The 14,021-nt window shown below is 36.6% G+C and overlaps 1 protein-coding gene across 1 annotated transcript in view; it reads left to right on the plus strand.

The window, feature by feature from the left end:
* LOC135221775 (caspase-1-like) overlaps positions 1 to 14,021 on the plus strand; it is a 232,076-nt gene that overhangs the window by 46,846 nt on the left and 171,209 nt on the right. The window lies entirely within an intron of this gene.

Below are 14,021 nucleotides of genomic sequence, written 5' to 3' on the forward strand. Positions count from 1 at the left end.
GCATTTAGGTTCGTTTACGCAATTATCTACTGCTGTACTTGGAGGATTTCGTCCGTTTTTCTAGGATCTCTTTCTGATCGCATAAGAATCCGTATGTTTATTGGGAATACCAAGAGATACCAACTTTAACCACAAAGTTGATATAATTGTTAAGTTGTCTGGATAAAAACGGTACTTCAGGGCTGCATCTTTTAGCAATGTACGAATTGGGGTAAAATGTGTGAATTCAGTGTCCTTCAAAGACTAATTGTCAGTATTTTGCAGATTTGATATGATGGTTGTTGCCTTATTTTCAAGCTAAACGCCTTAGACTTCTTACAGGGGTTTCTGATGAAGGAGGTGACAGTTATGACTAGTTTTGTGGTATTGACGGAAATGTCAGAGGTTGGTCTTATTCGTAAAAAGGGGTTGGGGAGGGGTTGCAGGGGGATTTAAGCTGGTTCCTCTGGTTGGACGGGGAAGTCCCTGACATTAAAAGATGCTGGGTTGAATCCTCCGTGGATACTCGTCTGCTGCTATGTTTTGACCGATTTTGTTACTTTGCGGCAGGAAATAAAAAAAAAAAATCATTTTCTTTTTGGCTTTTATTGCGCATCTTCAAACGAGACACTCTTCAAGCAGTATCCAAGGAGTTTCCTCAGGCTCCCCAACCTGACTTATGACGCGCGCAAAGGCCCCCAAACGTTGCCCTCGTGATAAGTATGATAAAGGGTATCCTGTGCTCCCAGACCTTTAGAAATTCTCTATTGAATCTTTGTGTGGTTTTAGCATGTGTTATAGAGTTTCTGCTCTGTGTACCCACAGTTCTGCTTTTTGTGTTCAGAGCTCCTGGTGGTGATCACCGGTTGTAAGCCAAATTTTTTGCGTTGTCGTCGTTGTTTTGACTGTTGACCTTAAAACAAGTAAAGGTATGATACTTATTTTAGAGCGAAGATGCTCTCTGGGAACCGAGTCTTGTTCTGCTTTAACATTACAAAAATTAACACCGAAAAAAGTGGTAATAATGAATATTTACAATTACTTGACAATGACGCTGATGTTGCTTCACATTTTAAGTATTTAATTACTTTTACATCACCTATTATCTACTGGGCTAAGTGAATGTTGCAACTGAATCTTCGAGTAAAATGTTTATTGAGAATTTCTTACCTGTTTGCAATGGTTCTCACGATGTTAATGAAAAGGTTGCATTTCTAATATGCACGAATTCCATGCAAAAATTAATTTTTGAAGAAGGGTCAAGATAAGGATGTGAAAAAGCAACATTTTATTTCTATACAAAATATCACTACAGTCAGGCAATGAATAGAAATTACGTAATATATGAGAAGTTGTAATAATTCTAAGCATACGAATTAAATAGAACTTGGAAATAGAAGATCAGTTTCCCAGCATTTTGTGATTTTTTCGCAACAGGCCTTAAAATCGGAAGTGGGCAAGTGCGTAGTGGGTAATGAAAAAAAAGTATTTAATTTAAACAAACGTAAGGAAAACAGAAACAAATTTTCATATGTTTTAGCTTTTTCATTGTCGAGCGATGGTAATTATTAATGCCATAACACTACTGTAATACTTTTATTAACTTTATTATTCATTACTTATAAACAAAGCAAACTACAGATGACAATGCAGCTGAATGAACGAGTGAGATCTCGTTGAAGACAGCTTTAGAGAAGTTGCACAAGAAAAAGCCGCTCAGAAATATCTAGATTATTATAATATAATCATCATGATCATCATCATCATCATCATCATCATTTAAAGAAACATTGAACGGCTTTCAAAGCCTTGCAGGAGTATTCTTGTTAGGCTTTGAATACAGAGCACACCAACTTGTTTATGGAAACTTTAGTAACACAGATATTATTTCTTAAATTTACTAGAAATTGCAGGATTTTACTGGATTACACTAATGTCCTGACCGGCACTAGTGTGTATGTCTGTGTAATTACAGGAGTAATTTCCTTTGATAAATCCAGCAATCCAAAGATTTAAATTTGGAAGGATTTAGAGAAAACTAGCATCATTATCAGGTCCAAAATAATTAAACACCCGTTACTGAATAACCACTGGTTCCATGCAACGTAAAAACACTTTACAAACAAAACAAAATGATTAAAGAGGAATACTGAAACAAGCCATTTTATTTCTCTGTTACTGTCCTTTTTATTGTATACATGAAATGGCTTCCATTAGAGGCTTAAAAGGGCTTAGATATAAAGTATTGCAATGCTTATAATCAGTGTATTGAGCAGTAACAAATATAAGTACTGGTAGTGGTCCGGACATTATTGTGACCCGACTGAACGATTATTTCAGTTATATATGTACGTGTTACCTTCGAAATCGATCCAGTCAAAATACAAAGACTTACACGCAAGTGCCGGTTAGGTCATTATCAGAATATATATAGATAGATAGATAAATAGATATATATATATATATATATATATATATATATATATATATATATAATATAATAGTTCCTCGTTGGGCGAATGGTTTTCGCGCTCGGCTGCCAATCCGGTGGTCCGAAGTTCGATTCTCGGCTCGGCCAACGTGGAACCAGAGGAATTTATTTCTGGTGATAGAAATATATTTCTAGATATAATGTGGTTCGGATCCCACAATAAGCTGTAGGTCCTGTTTCTAAGTGACCAATTGGTTCTTAGCCACGTAAAAAATATCTAATCCTTCGGGCCAGCCCTAGGAGATCTGTTAATCAGCTCAGTGGTCTGGTTAAACTAAGATATACTTAAATTATTATATATATAATATAGATATATATATATAATAATATCTATTGTATAATATATATGATATATATGTATATATTATATATATTAATATATATATGTATATATTATATGGTATAATATTATATAGATATATAATATAATACATATGTGTGTGTGTATGATGTGTATGTAAAGAGAGTCATTTTCAGAAGAGTTATTATTAGAATTTAAGATCTTCCCATGATAATCAGTTTATGGTTCTTACATAGCCATCCAGTTTCCTTGGTTAAAACCGACTGGAGAATCTTAAACGACAGGAGCACCTGTAAGTTCATTCAATTTCTTTACCATCCAAACAGCTGTAACATATCTATGCTGTTTAGAATCCTTCACTTGGGGTATGTGGCTAAAGTCTGGTTGATGTCACACGAGTTTGTAAGTAGGGTATTGGGCAAAAGAGTACAAGAGGCCTCGTGGTAACGTCTGAAATCTCACCAGCCAGCAGACACGACGCACGTTTACAATAGCTTGGTTTTTATGACAACTCGTAGACAGCGATGTTAATTTGAAATTTGGTTTCTGATTGGCTGGTAAGTAGGGTAAGGGCTAGTGAACTTTGTTTCAAGGTACGCACAATCTCTCACTGTCATTACCACTTCGATTGGAGGTTATAGCGCCCTTCTTCGTTGTTATTATATAATACCTTCACCTTCCTAGCTTATATTATTCGTTCCAGCATGTATGTGCGAATATATATATATATGTGTGTGTGTGTGTGTGTGTGTGTGTGTGTTATATACGTGTATATATATATATATGTATATATGTGCGTGTGTGTATACATTTGTATCCATATATATATGCATATATATTTATTTATATTTTATATATAAATATAAATGTAAATGTTCGTTTGTTCAGAATCTTAGATCTCCGAAAGTTCATCACCATTTGCTTTGAAATTTTAACACAACATTACATTTAAATATGGGCGTGTTTTTATAATGGGGTTTCATCCGAAGGGAGTGGGGGATGAAGGGATTCCCTGAAACGAAGGTGGTTCTGTCCGTGAAAAGGGGCTGGTTATGCCCAAAGACTTAGTTACTTTACGAATTTATCATACAGAATTGAGAAGGGTTGTCAGTGAGAGAATGAGAGAGAGAGGAAGTGAGAGAGAGTAGACGGGGTGTTAGGGAGAAGAAAGAGGAAAAAAGAAAGGGAGGGTTAGAGAGAGAGAGAGACAGACAGAGAGACAGAGAAGAGCGGGTGTTTGGGAGGGGAGAGAGAGAGCGAGAGAGTTGGTATTAGTGAGAACAAAGAGGGAAAGAGACAGTGATTGTTGGAGAGAGTAAGAGAAAGGAGCAAGAGGGAGAGGAAGAGAGAGAGAGGGAGAGAGTAAAAGGGGTGTTAGGTAGGAGAAAGATGGAAAAAGTGAGTGAGGAAGAGAGACAGTCAGATAGAGAAGAGCGGTTGTTGAAAGGAGAGAGAGAGAGAGAGAGAGAGAGAGAGAGAGACAGACTGATGGTTGGAGAGAGAAAGAGAGAGTAAGAGAAAGGAGCTTTCTCTTTTTTTTCTTTTCCATTTAACCAAACTGAGCCACAGCAATGCCTGGCCGGGTATAGCTATAGTAAATTCACATCAACCAAACATTTGGTGTCTATGCCAGTCCTTTACGACACTCCTGATTGGTTGTTGATAATCCAGTCACAGGGCTGGAAACTCTCAGTCTCTCGAGAGAGTTCATATGGGTAGGATCTATTTTATACCTCTCCTGAAGGATATGTCTTTCAAAAGTATCCCTCAGGAGAGGTGGAACATGCATCCTGTGTATATGAATTCTCTCGAGAGACTGAGTTTCCAGCCCTGTGATTGGCTTATCAACAGCCCATCAGGAGTGTTGTTAGAGACTTGCCTAAACATCAAATGCACGGTTGATGTGAATCTACTATAGTATGTGTGTGTGTATATATATATATATATATATATATATATATATATATATATATATATATATAAGTATCTTTCTTAAATAAAATTACTTTAATTTTTTTACCCCTTTGGAAAGGGGTTACTTATGTAAAATTATTTCAAAACTATTCCATATACATAAACAGAAGCCTCATGAGCTGGACAGCTGATCCTTTACGCAAAGCGAGATACCCACCCTGGTACCCTCAGGCTTAATTAGTATAAAGCCTGACACTGTCAAATCAATACCTTCCTTGTCTCCATCTTTTCTCCTCAAGATTTCTGCTCTTGAACAATGATCGGTATTCTGTTCTTTTCCGTTCTCAGTACAGGACCAAAACACACTAAAACATTTCAGTGTGTCTTCCTTCGTTTTCAGCCCGCTTTACACACTACCACAACTGCTCAGGCAGTTCGTCTCAGCAGCCTTGTCTTCTTTTCATTGTTATTCACTATTAGCAACAACACTTCACTTTCATTTAAGAAGAGTAGACTCGGCCATCCATCCAGTCAGGCCAGAGTTGCCTTAGACGTCCTTCTATAATAACTCATCACCAAAAAAAGTCCGGTTGTCTTACTTGTCTCACATACACCGGGATTCACCTTTAATATCCGAGTCATCTTTTAAGGTGGATCCCAAATTCCTATTCAGGTCAAATACAGACTCAATTTTCGTTTACTGTCAGGTTTTTAAACATCTATTGCTTCTATTCCTACTGTGATTTCTCTGTGCACTCCCTTATGAGTATTATGCTTGTATTTGAATGTGTAATATACATATGGGTACAAGGGATATTTAGTATAATATATGTGCATTCAATGACCTCACATTACCGTGATACATTTTATTTTCTTTGCTTTTATCAGTTTATTCTAGTTCCCTGTTTTTATCGTTTGGACAACTGTAAAAAGTACAGGGATTCCCAGTTCAGTGCCTCTGAGCTCACCGGATCGTACCTGCTCGGTTTGTAGATCCCAGAGCCTTTAAGGAAAATAAAAAAGTTAACTTTAAGTTGACTATTATCCACAAATACTTGTGTTTATAACTTTTTGTATAGACAGATTCAAGTGTAGCTTAAAATTCTATATATGGAGAGAGACATTTAAATATATGAAACAATAATCTATATATTAAATAAAGCAATATTCAATTGGGGTTAAAAATTCATATACGAAATTTCGTGGCCACTTCTCCTCAGGAAAGAGGCTAAGGGTTAAGAACCTTCCAAGTGGGGAAACACCGAGAAACCAGTGAACTAGAAATCAGGTGAAGAAGTTGAAAAATAAAATCAGACCAAGAGCTGGTTATGACGTAGGTTTTGGTAAAAACTTCTTAACAGACCGAGTTATGTTACCTGTAATTAGTAGTCTTTGAGAAAAACCAAAGTTAGGAGCACCACATATCAGTGTTCTTGCTTCTGGCATTGTTCATGATTAGGTCCAGCAGTGTCCAGGAAATTCCTTGTGTGTCCTAATGGTGGAAGGCCATTTCTTCGCCATCAATGTTTACCCGGTGTGTTTTCATAGGTATGCTTGTCTATTGTGTTGGCCATGTTTGTAACTTTAAAGGTCATTATCCATATTTATATCTCACAAGGTTATTAGCCATGTTTGTTTTTCATAAGGTTTTCCCTTATACTAGAGCTTCGGTATGTTGTATTAGTTTTTCTTGGTATTGGCCGTTTAAATAAAGCCCATGTTTATACCAATAAACTTAGTCATGTACCTAGTCTTTTTAACTAATCTTCTGCATTTTGTTGCTTTGCATTTGTCAATTTTATCATACTACTCAGATGAAACTTTAGGAGGATCATGTCAGTTGTCATTTTTGTTTAGCTGAAATTTTCAGGTTTCTTTGCCAATGCAATTTCTTTCTGAAATAGACGCCTGTACTTCTGTCTTTAGGCATAATTCAGGTCAAGCTGTTTGTCTTCATACCGGGATCTTATGAAAGGCAGGATGTCGTTGTGAATTGTGAATCGAATTATCTCATATTTCCTAGTTGAGACGAATATTTCCTAGTCAAGAAGACACGATATTTCACTCTTTACCATAGGCCTCTAGTTTTCTGAGAGAATTATTAGCAAACTGATAAGTTACAGTATTTTTTGTTCCTTTTTTTGATGTAATACAACACATCAAGGAGAATGATTACATTCCTGAAATTAAAAAGACAGTAGAATCAGTTTGACAATTTAATGGACGATAGAGAGCAATAGTAAAATGAGAGACCTTACTGATGTGATCAACCCCTGCCCTTATATGTTAGAAGACCGTCGGAAAGAGACTGCATTATGTAGGTTACGGATCGGCCTCACGCGGGTTAACCATTTTGTGAGGATTGTCTTGTTCCCCTAATAGTCAAACATTTATAGTAGAATGTCCCAGCTTAATGCTTATACGGGCTGCTCTATGACCAAGAGCCCGTGCTGACACAAGGCCAGCTTAATCTTAAACAACAACAGCTTAATGTCAGTAAGGAACCGTCATTTTAACGCAGTTGGTAGAATGGATTTTAAACTGGATGCCATTATAGGAAGAGATTTTAATGAGGATAGCCTTTCTAGGTACCTTCAAGAAGCAGGTCTTCTTGAAAAAATTTAGGTGAATTTGGTCTTGATGTTTGAGTAAGTGTTTATGTGTTAGTATGTGTTAGTGTATATCATTTGCTTTTAAGTCTTTTAATTCATTAAACTTTTATGTACATAAAGTTTACTTCCAATTAATATAATATTTATTACCACATATAAAGTTTTAGTACTTTTAATATCTATTCATTTCACAGAATTGTGTAGAATTGGAAAGTGTGCGGTGTGCCTGTGTTGCTTGTACTTTTGCTTACAATTAATTTGAAATAGATGTGTTGGTGGGGTGGGTATTTCGTGTGTTTTTGAGTTCTCTATAGTTCTCTGACAGATTTTTATATAAATATATTTATAGCTTTTTAATTGACTTTTTCTTTTGTAATTCCTTTTAATGATACGGCGTTAATGACCTCGTCGTTGCGATGCCAGTAAGAACTAACAAATCAATAAATTATACCAATAAACTTAGTCATGTATGCCTAGTCTCTCTAACTAAACTTTTGTTTTTTGTTGATTTGCATTTGTCATTCTTATCATACTACTCAGATGAAACTTTAGGAGGAACATGTCAGATGTCATTTCTGACTAGCTGAAATGTTCAGGTTTCTTTGCCAATGCAATTTTGTTCTGAAATAGTCGTCTGTACTTCTGTCTTTGGGCATAATTCAGGTCAAGCTGTTTGTCTTCATACCGGGATCTTATGAAAGGCAGGATGTCGTTGTCAATTGTGGATCGAATTATCTCACATTTCCTAGTGGAGACGAATATTTACTAGTAGAAGACATGATCTTTCACTCTACCACAGGGATCTAGTTTTTTGTGAGAATTATTACCAAACTGATAAGTTACACTATTTTTTGTTCCTTTCTTGATGTAATAAAACACATCAAGGAGAATGATTGGCCACCATTTGACCAGGGGCCTAAAAACCAATCTTACCTCTTTCCACCCAAGTGCGTAGATCTCTCAATTGGTCGTGGATGGGACACGGTGACAGTTGCCAAAGTGTTGACGTCGTGCATAGTTAGTGGAATAAATTTGGTCGTGTGACTTCAACCTTTGCCTACCGTAGAGTTCCATTTTGTTTCCTTTATAATTGTGCTCTGGCCTATCTTTCTTCCCATAGCCATTTGGGATTGGGTTGAAAAATAAAAACACAATCGTCTCTTTTATTTATTCCAAATAGTTTAAGTGGCACGCTCCCTTATTTTTGGCAGGAGAAGTGTGTATTGTTTAATGCAAAAGTTTGGGGGGAAAATCAGTTTTAAAATCCTGGCATATTTAAAAAAAACACCGGAGACAAAGGAGAACTTTCTTCAGAAGAATGACGTTTGACATAAATTTTTCGTTCGTTGCGAATAGGATTATCAGTCACAATTAGTCATCTTAAGAAGGCTGAATACTATGTAATTATCCAAATCTGCGCTAATAATGAAGCCTCATAGTTTTGGTAATATAGATTCTATTATCATACCTTTTACCTTTTTTCAGAAAAATTTACCACTTTTTTATGGTGGAGGAACGAATACGTGCATCAGGGTACAAATCAATAGTGTAGGCACATTTGTTATGAAAAAAGGATTCGTGTATTCTTTAAAGCAAAAACTTTCTTGATTTTGTAAGAAGACATCATACTCGTTTAAAAAAAATTAGGGTGGCATTTTTTCTGAACAATCTAAAGGTATGAAAGGCAAGGTGGCGTCCAAAATGGCCGCCGATCACTAATAGTGAGATATTTTTACAAGTACGTGTGATAACATTTCGAAATAAAATGTCTAAATATGTTTCCTGAGACCAGGAATCTAATGGACTCTTCAAATATATGTTATATGTGTGATCTACATACAGAATTAAAAAATGGCCACCGCGCACCCACAATGTAAGCTATAGTATCTTCTTACTTTGCATGCATGCATTACGAAGCCAACAGTATTTTGTAATTTCAAACCAAGTAACTGTTTCAAAACGTGTATTTTTCACAAAGAATACATAATTAAGAAGCCAAAAAACAGATCTAAATGAAAAGGTTGAATTACTGTTCAATCGCTTAAATCGTTTTCACTTATGCTCTGGCTATTTTATCTAGTTAGGTCTAGGCGGGATTCCAAGGAATGTCTGTAGCATTGAAATACCTAATCCTCCAAATTCCAAGCAAGATACATAATAATTTAATCGTTACTTACTTTCAAAATTCATCTTTTCATATTCTATAAATATTTAATTGCATATCACAGCTTCAGTATGTTCCCACATTACCTGCATACAATAGCCAGACTTATATAGTACTGTTAACAATGGATATTAGGTGAATTATTAGTTTGTGAACGTCATAGAAAGTAACACCTCAATCTTCATGGTCTTCATTTATCCCTGGTTGGATAGTTTTGTTGTTGCCGCTGAAAACCCAGCTTCCACAAATTTGCGTACATGATATCTTGTTCTTGCGACGATTGCACCTTCCTTCACTTCCGTGTTTGCTCCCACACTTTATGAGGTGCAATACTGCTTCAGGAGTTGATGGATTCAAACAGCGAACTGGAGAGAAATGACTTGAACCAGCATCAAATGTCCAACCAAAATCAATATGTCCCGGCACGGGTGAGTGGTTTTAATGTGCCCGACGAATGTGTAAGTCTAGTGAACCAGAAGTTATTGGGAGGTAATCTCCTTTGGTGGGACGATTTGAGAAGAAGAACCAACGAAGCTCATTCACTTTTGTGTAGAATTTGGATCGATACAAATTACAAAGTGTTCCAACTGAGAGCATACATCAGCGCGCTGGTCAAAGTCATTCTCGAGCATTGCTAGTGCATCCAGGATCTCATCTGCAGAAGACATAAAAGCCTTGAAGCATCATGAGTTTTTGGTTTTGCCAGCAAATCTACTTGGCATGTCGCAACCTGTTAGAGCATGAAAACCCAATAGTGCAGAAACGCGCTTTGGTCATAAGATGTTGTATTGCTCTGCACAGAAATGTTCCTCTGCAGCCTGCCCATTTCCGTGATGAAAGTTGTAGACGTTGATAAGTTTGGATACATGTAGGCAAGCAACAGCAAGACGTCTATGTCTGGGAAATTGACTACAAGTTCTACTTCACTGAGAATAGGTAGAGCATGCAGTTCAGGCAAAGTATGTCCCTATACTTGTGAAGATTGAGGTGTTACTTTCTATGATTTACAAATTAATAATTTACTTGATATCCATTGTTAACAGTACTATATAAGTCTGGCTATTTTATGCTGACAGTTTGGGAATATATTGAAGCTGTGTTATGAAGTTAAATATTTAAAGAATATGAAAAAAAAAAATTTTTTTTGAAGGTAAGTAATAATCAGATTATTATAGGTATATCATGCTTGGAATTCGGAAGAATTAGTATTTCACTGACTACAGACATTCCTTGGAAGCCGCCCAGAACTGACTAGATAAAATAGCCAGTGTGAATGAAAAACGATTTAAGCGATTGAACAGTAATTCAAACATTTCATTTTATTTAGATCTGCTTTTTGGCTTGTTAGTTATGTATTCTTTGTGAAAATTATAATATGTTTTAAAACAGTTACTTGGTTTATAATCACAAAATCCTGTTGGCTTGATAATACATGCAAAATGATAAGGTATAGCTTGAATTGCGGGTGCGTGGTGCCCATTTTGGAATTCGGCGTGTATATTACACATATATTTAGACATTTTATTTCTAATTGTATCACTTGCACTCAAAAAGATATCGCACTATTAGTGATTGGGGGCCATTTTGGACGCTAAGGTGTTTGTTAGTGAATGTCTCAGATGACGACCCTGCCTTATAAAAGGCCTCCATACCCTCCCTATATTTCATTCTTTAGTATCATATATGTTCAAAAGCTGAGCTCAACTCTTGAAAATGTCTGCGGTTCCTTAGGTTCCTTTAAGGAAAGGAATCAGCATCAAACTGAAAGGCATGAGGTTTACGTTTACTCACCTGAATTATAATGCATTGTCTTTATGGTTTCCACGTTTTCGATCTGCTACTTTCTAGTGAGAATTGCTTTTACTCCTCACAGGTGCTCTCCTCACTTATAAGAATAACTTTTTAAATTGGTGAGATTAATGGATGCTCAGTTTGTTTCCTTCATAAGTTAAAGCAGAGTTATATAGGGATATTAAATAATTCTTACATTATTTGTAAAGGTACACACACACACACACACACACACACACACACACACACACACACACCACACACATATATATATATATATATATATAATATATATAAGATATAGATATATATATATACACACAAACATACATACATACATTATTACTAGCGCGACCTCATTGAAACTGGATAGTATCAAGCGGAGATATTTATTAAAAAAAAAAAAAGGGGGGGGGGGGCGGGGGGATACGGTTACAAGCTTTCCTGGACCAACAGTCCTAATTGTCAAGTACCCGTGGATTCCACGGATACTTATGTATGTATGTGTGTGCGTGCCTGTGAGTGTGAGTGTGCATATACATACATATTACCTCGTCAATGAGTGATGGACTACGTAGGTTACTTTTAATCTGGTATTGAAAAGTTAACTATTTGTATTAATGACATGCATTGTGAGTTAGTTATTTACGGTTACCAAACGGTGTGAACACGCGGATGGATTCGAGAATGCATCTGCTTATTCAAATGCGGTAGTTTCATATTCTCTCCCTGACTCATCTCCGACATGCGTCTTAGCTTCTCGTCTCCACGGCTTCGTACATCTGCATTCTTCCCGAGAACAGGGATCACTTGGAGAGAGAGAGTTATATAACAGTGTAAGACCCTTGGACCCAGGCGTAGGATCATTATTCGGGTTCCTAGTGGTTACAAATCCAGTGTTTCTTGGATATCATGTAGATTTTGGGAATTTTCAGCTCTCACTAGTAGAATAAGCTACTAGAATCATTTATCTTTTCGCATGAATACAACAGATTTCGTTGACTTGAGCAGTTGGCTTTTTTTTCACCTGTGTACGTTAGCATGTGCTGAATAGATTTACTAGTCAAGTAGGTGAACGTTGCTTTGTATATTATTTATTAGCTATGCATTGTGCAGTATCAATAAAACCCAAAGGCAGTTTCTATTTATCGACTTGTTTAAAATTTGATATTTGCGATATGAGCAGCCGCTTTGTCCTTCCAATATCACCTGACGTTACCACCTTAATCTATCATTGCAATAATAGACTTTAATCTGCTTGGAACTACCGACGGAAATGAAATGAATGACTTGAGTAATGCACAGTTATTTTCATTCCAGCATCCAGTAGAAGTAGCCAACTCCGCATCTGAAAATTACTGTCCACCGGCTTACCTGCAATTCTTCCTCAGAACTTTCTCATTCGTTTCCTGCGAGTTTCCCATGGTGTCACCAAGGTTGCATATAGGGAAGGAAAAGACCACACTGATGATTGACTCGTATACCATATTGAAAGACCTTTATCACTCTTAGTTGTGTGAAAAATTATTCGCAACTGTATTCATTATACTTGTTTTTTTTTTTTATCTGTCCATCCGCCTGTGGTGTTTGCGCATGGTAACACTGCGTCCTGGTCTTTAAATAATACCCTATTTCGAATATTAACGGTGTAATTCGCATACAGTAAATTATTAAAACACTTTTCAGTTGCAAATGTACACCCAGATATCCTTTTATTTACCTAAAACTTACACATAGCGTAACTATTTAAAGCCTGGGAGGCAGTGTTACCATGCGAAAATACCACAGGCGGATGGAGAGATGGAAAAAAACAGAGTATAGTATCCCTTTTAAAGCCTTTTTTCCTCCTCTTTTCTCAGTTCTGCTCAGGTGCTTCTGACGAACTAGAAGTCTTGTGCATAAAATGACTGGAATTAGTTTTCTCGTTGTCTCTCTCTATTCTCTGTTAGAAATACAGAGAAGTTTGAGTTATGAAATTTTTGATAAATTGTTTCCCATAAAGCGGTCTTTCTGGCAATGTCGATAATCTTAATGTATGTATATACATATTTTGTTGCCTTATCATTACTTGTTACAAACATGTTACTTAATTTGAGTATATCCGCGCTGCAGTCTCAGGCTGCTGAGTTGTGCCAGGGGTCATGCTTAGCAAGTTTCACTGGCGCGTTGGTCAAATAACCATTATTCTGAGAATTTGGAATGTGCCTTAACTTTGTGCCAATGCTTTGTTACGTGATGTGTTTGGGTGCACTCAAGCACGCGATAGCCTCTGTGCTAATTTATATATTTTCCATTTCTTTCATTTCTTTCTTAGAAATCAGTTTTTCATGGTTCTCTGTTGCTATGGCTATGTCTTATTCAGGTTTGCCCTTCCGTCCTTGGTGTGTTCTTTCCTTTATCCGGCGTGAGCATCCTCCCATATGGAGCTTGCCAGTCCAGTTCTTGTCCTCCGACTTGCACCATAAGAATACATGTTTATTGTACCTAACAGGAGTCTTCCTTTACCACACTCAGCAGCGTCAGTGCTTCTTCTTCACCGGGAATTTCCCCGAAATTCCTTCCAATTGGATGCAATGCAACGCTTGTGAACCGGTTTTATTAAAAAAAATTAAAGGGTATAAAAGAAGTCTTACATAGGAAGGGAAAATCTTTGAGCGAGCCGATTGGGCAACAGCCGACTTCTCTTTTATATATACACCATTCTTCGACTTTATTTCGTATTATTGTCGTAGTATCGTCTGTCTACGTTCATCTTATGTTCTATGGATA

The sequence above is a fragment of the Macrobrachium nipponense genome, chromosome 3 (genome assembly GCF_015104395.2).
Source record: "Macrobrachium nipponense isolate FS-2020 chromosome 3, ASM1510439v2, whole genome shotgun sequence".
In the NCBI taxonomy this organism is placed as follows: domain Eukaryota; kingdom Metazoa; phylum Arthropoda; class Malacostraca; order Decapoda; family Palaemonidae; genus Macrobrachium; species Macrobrachium nipponense.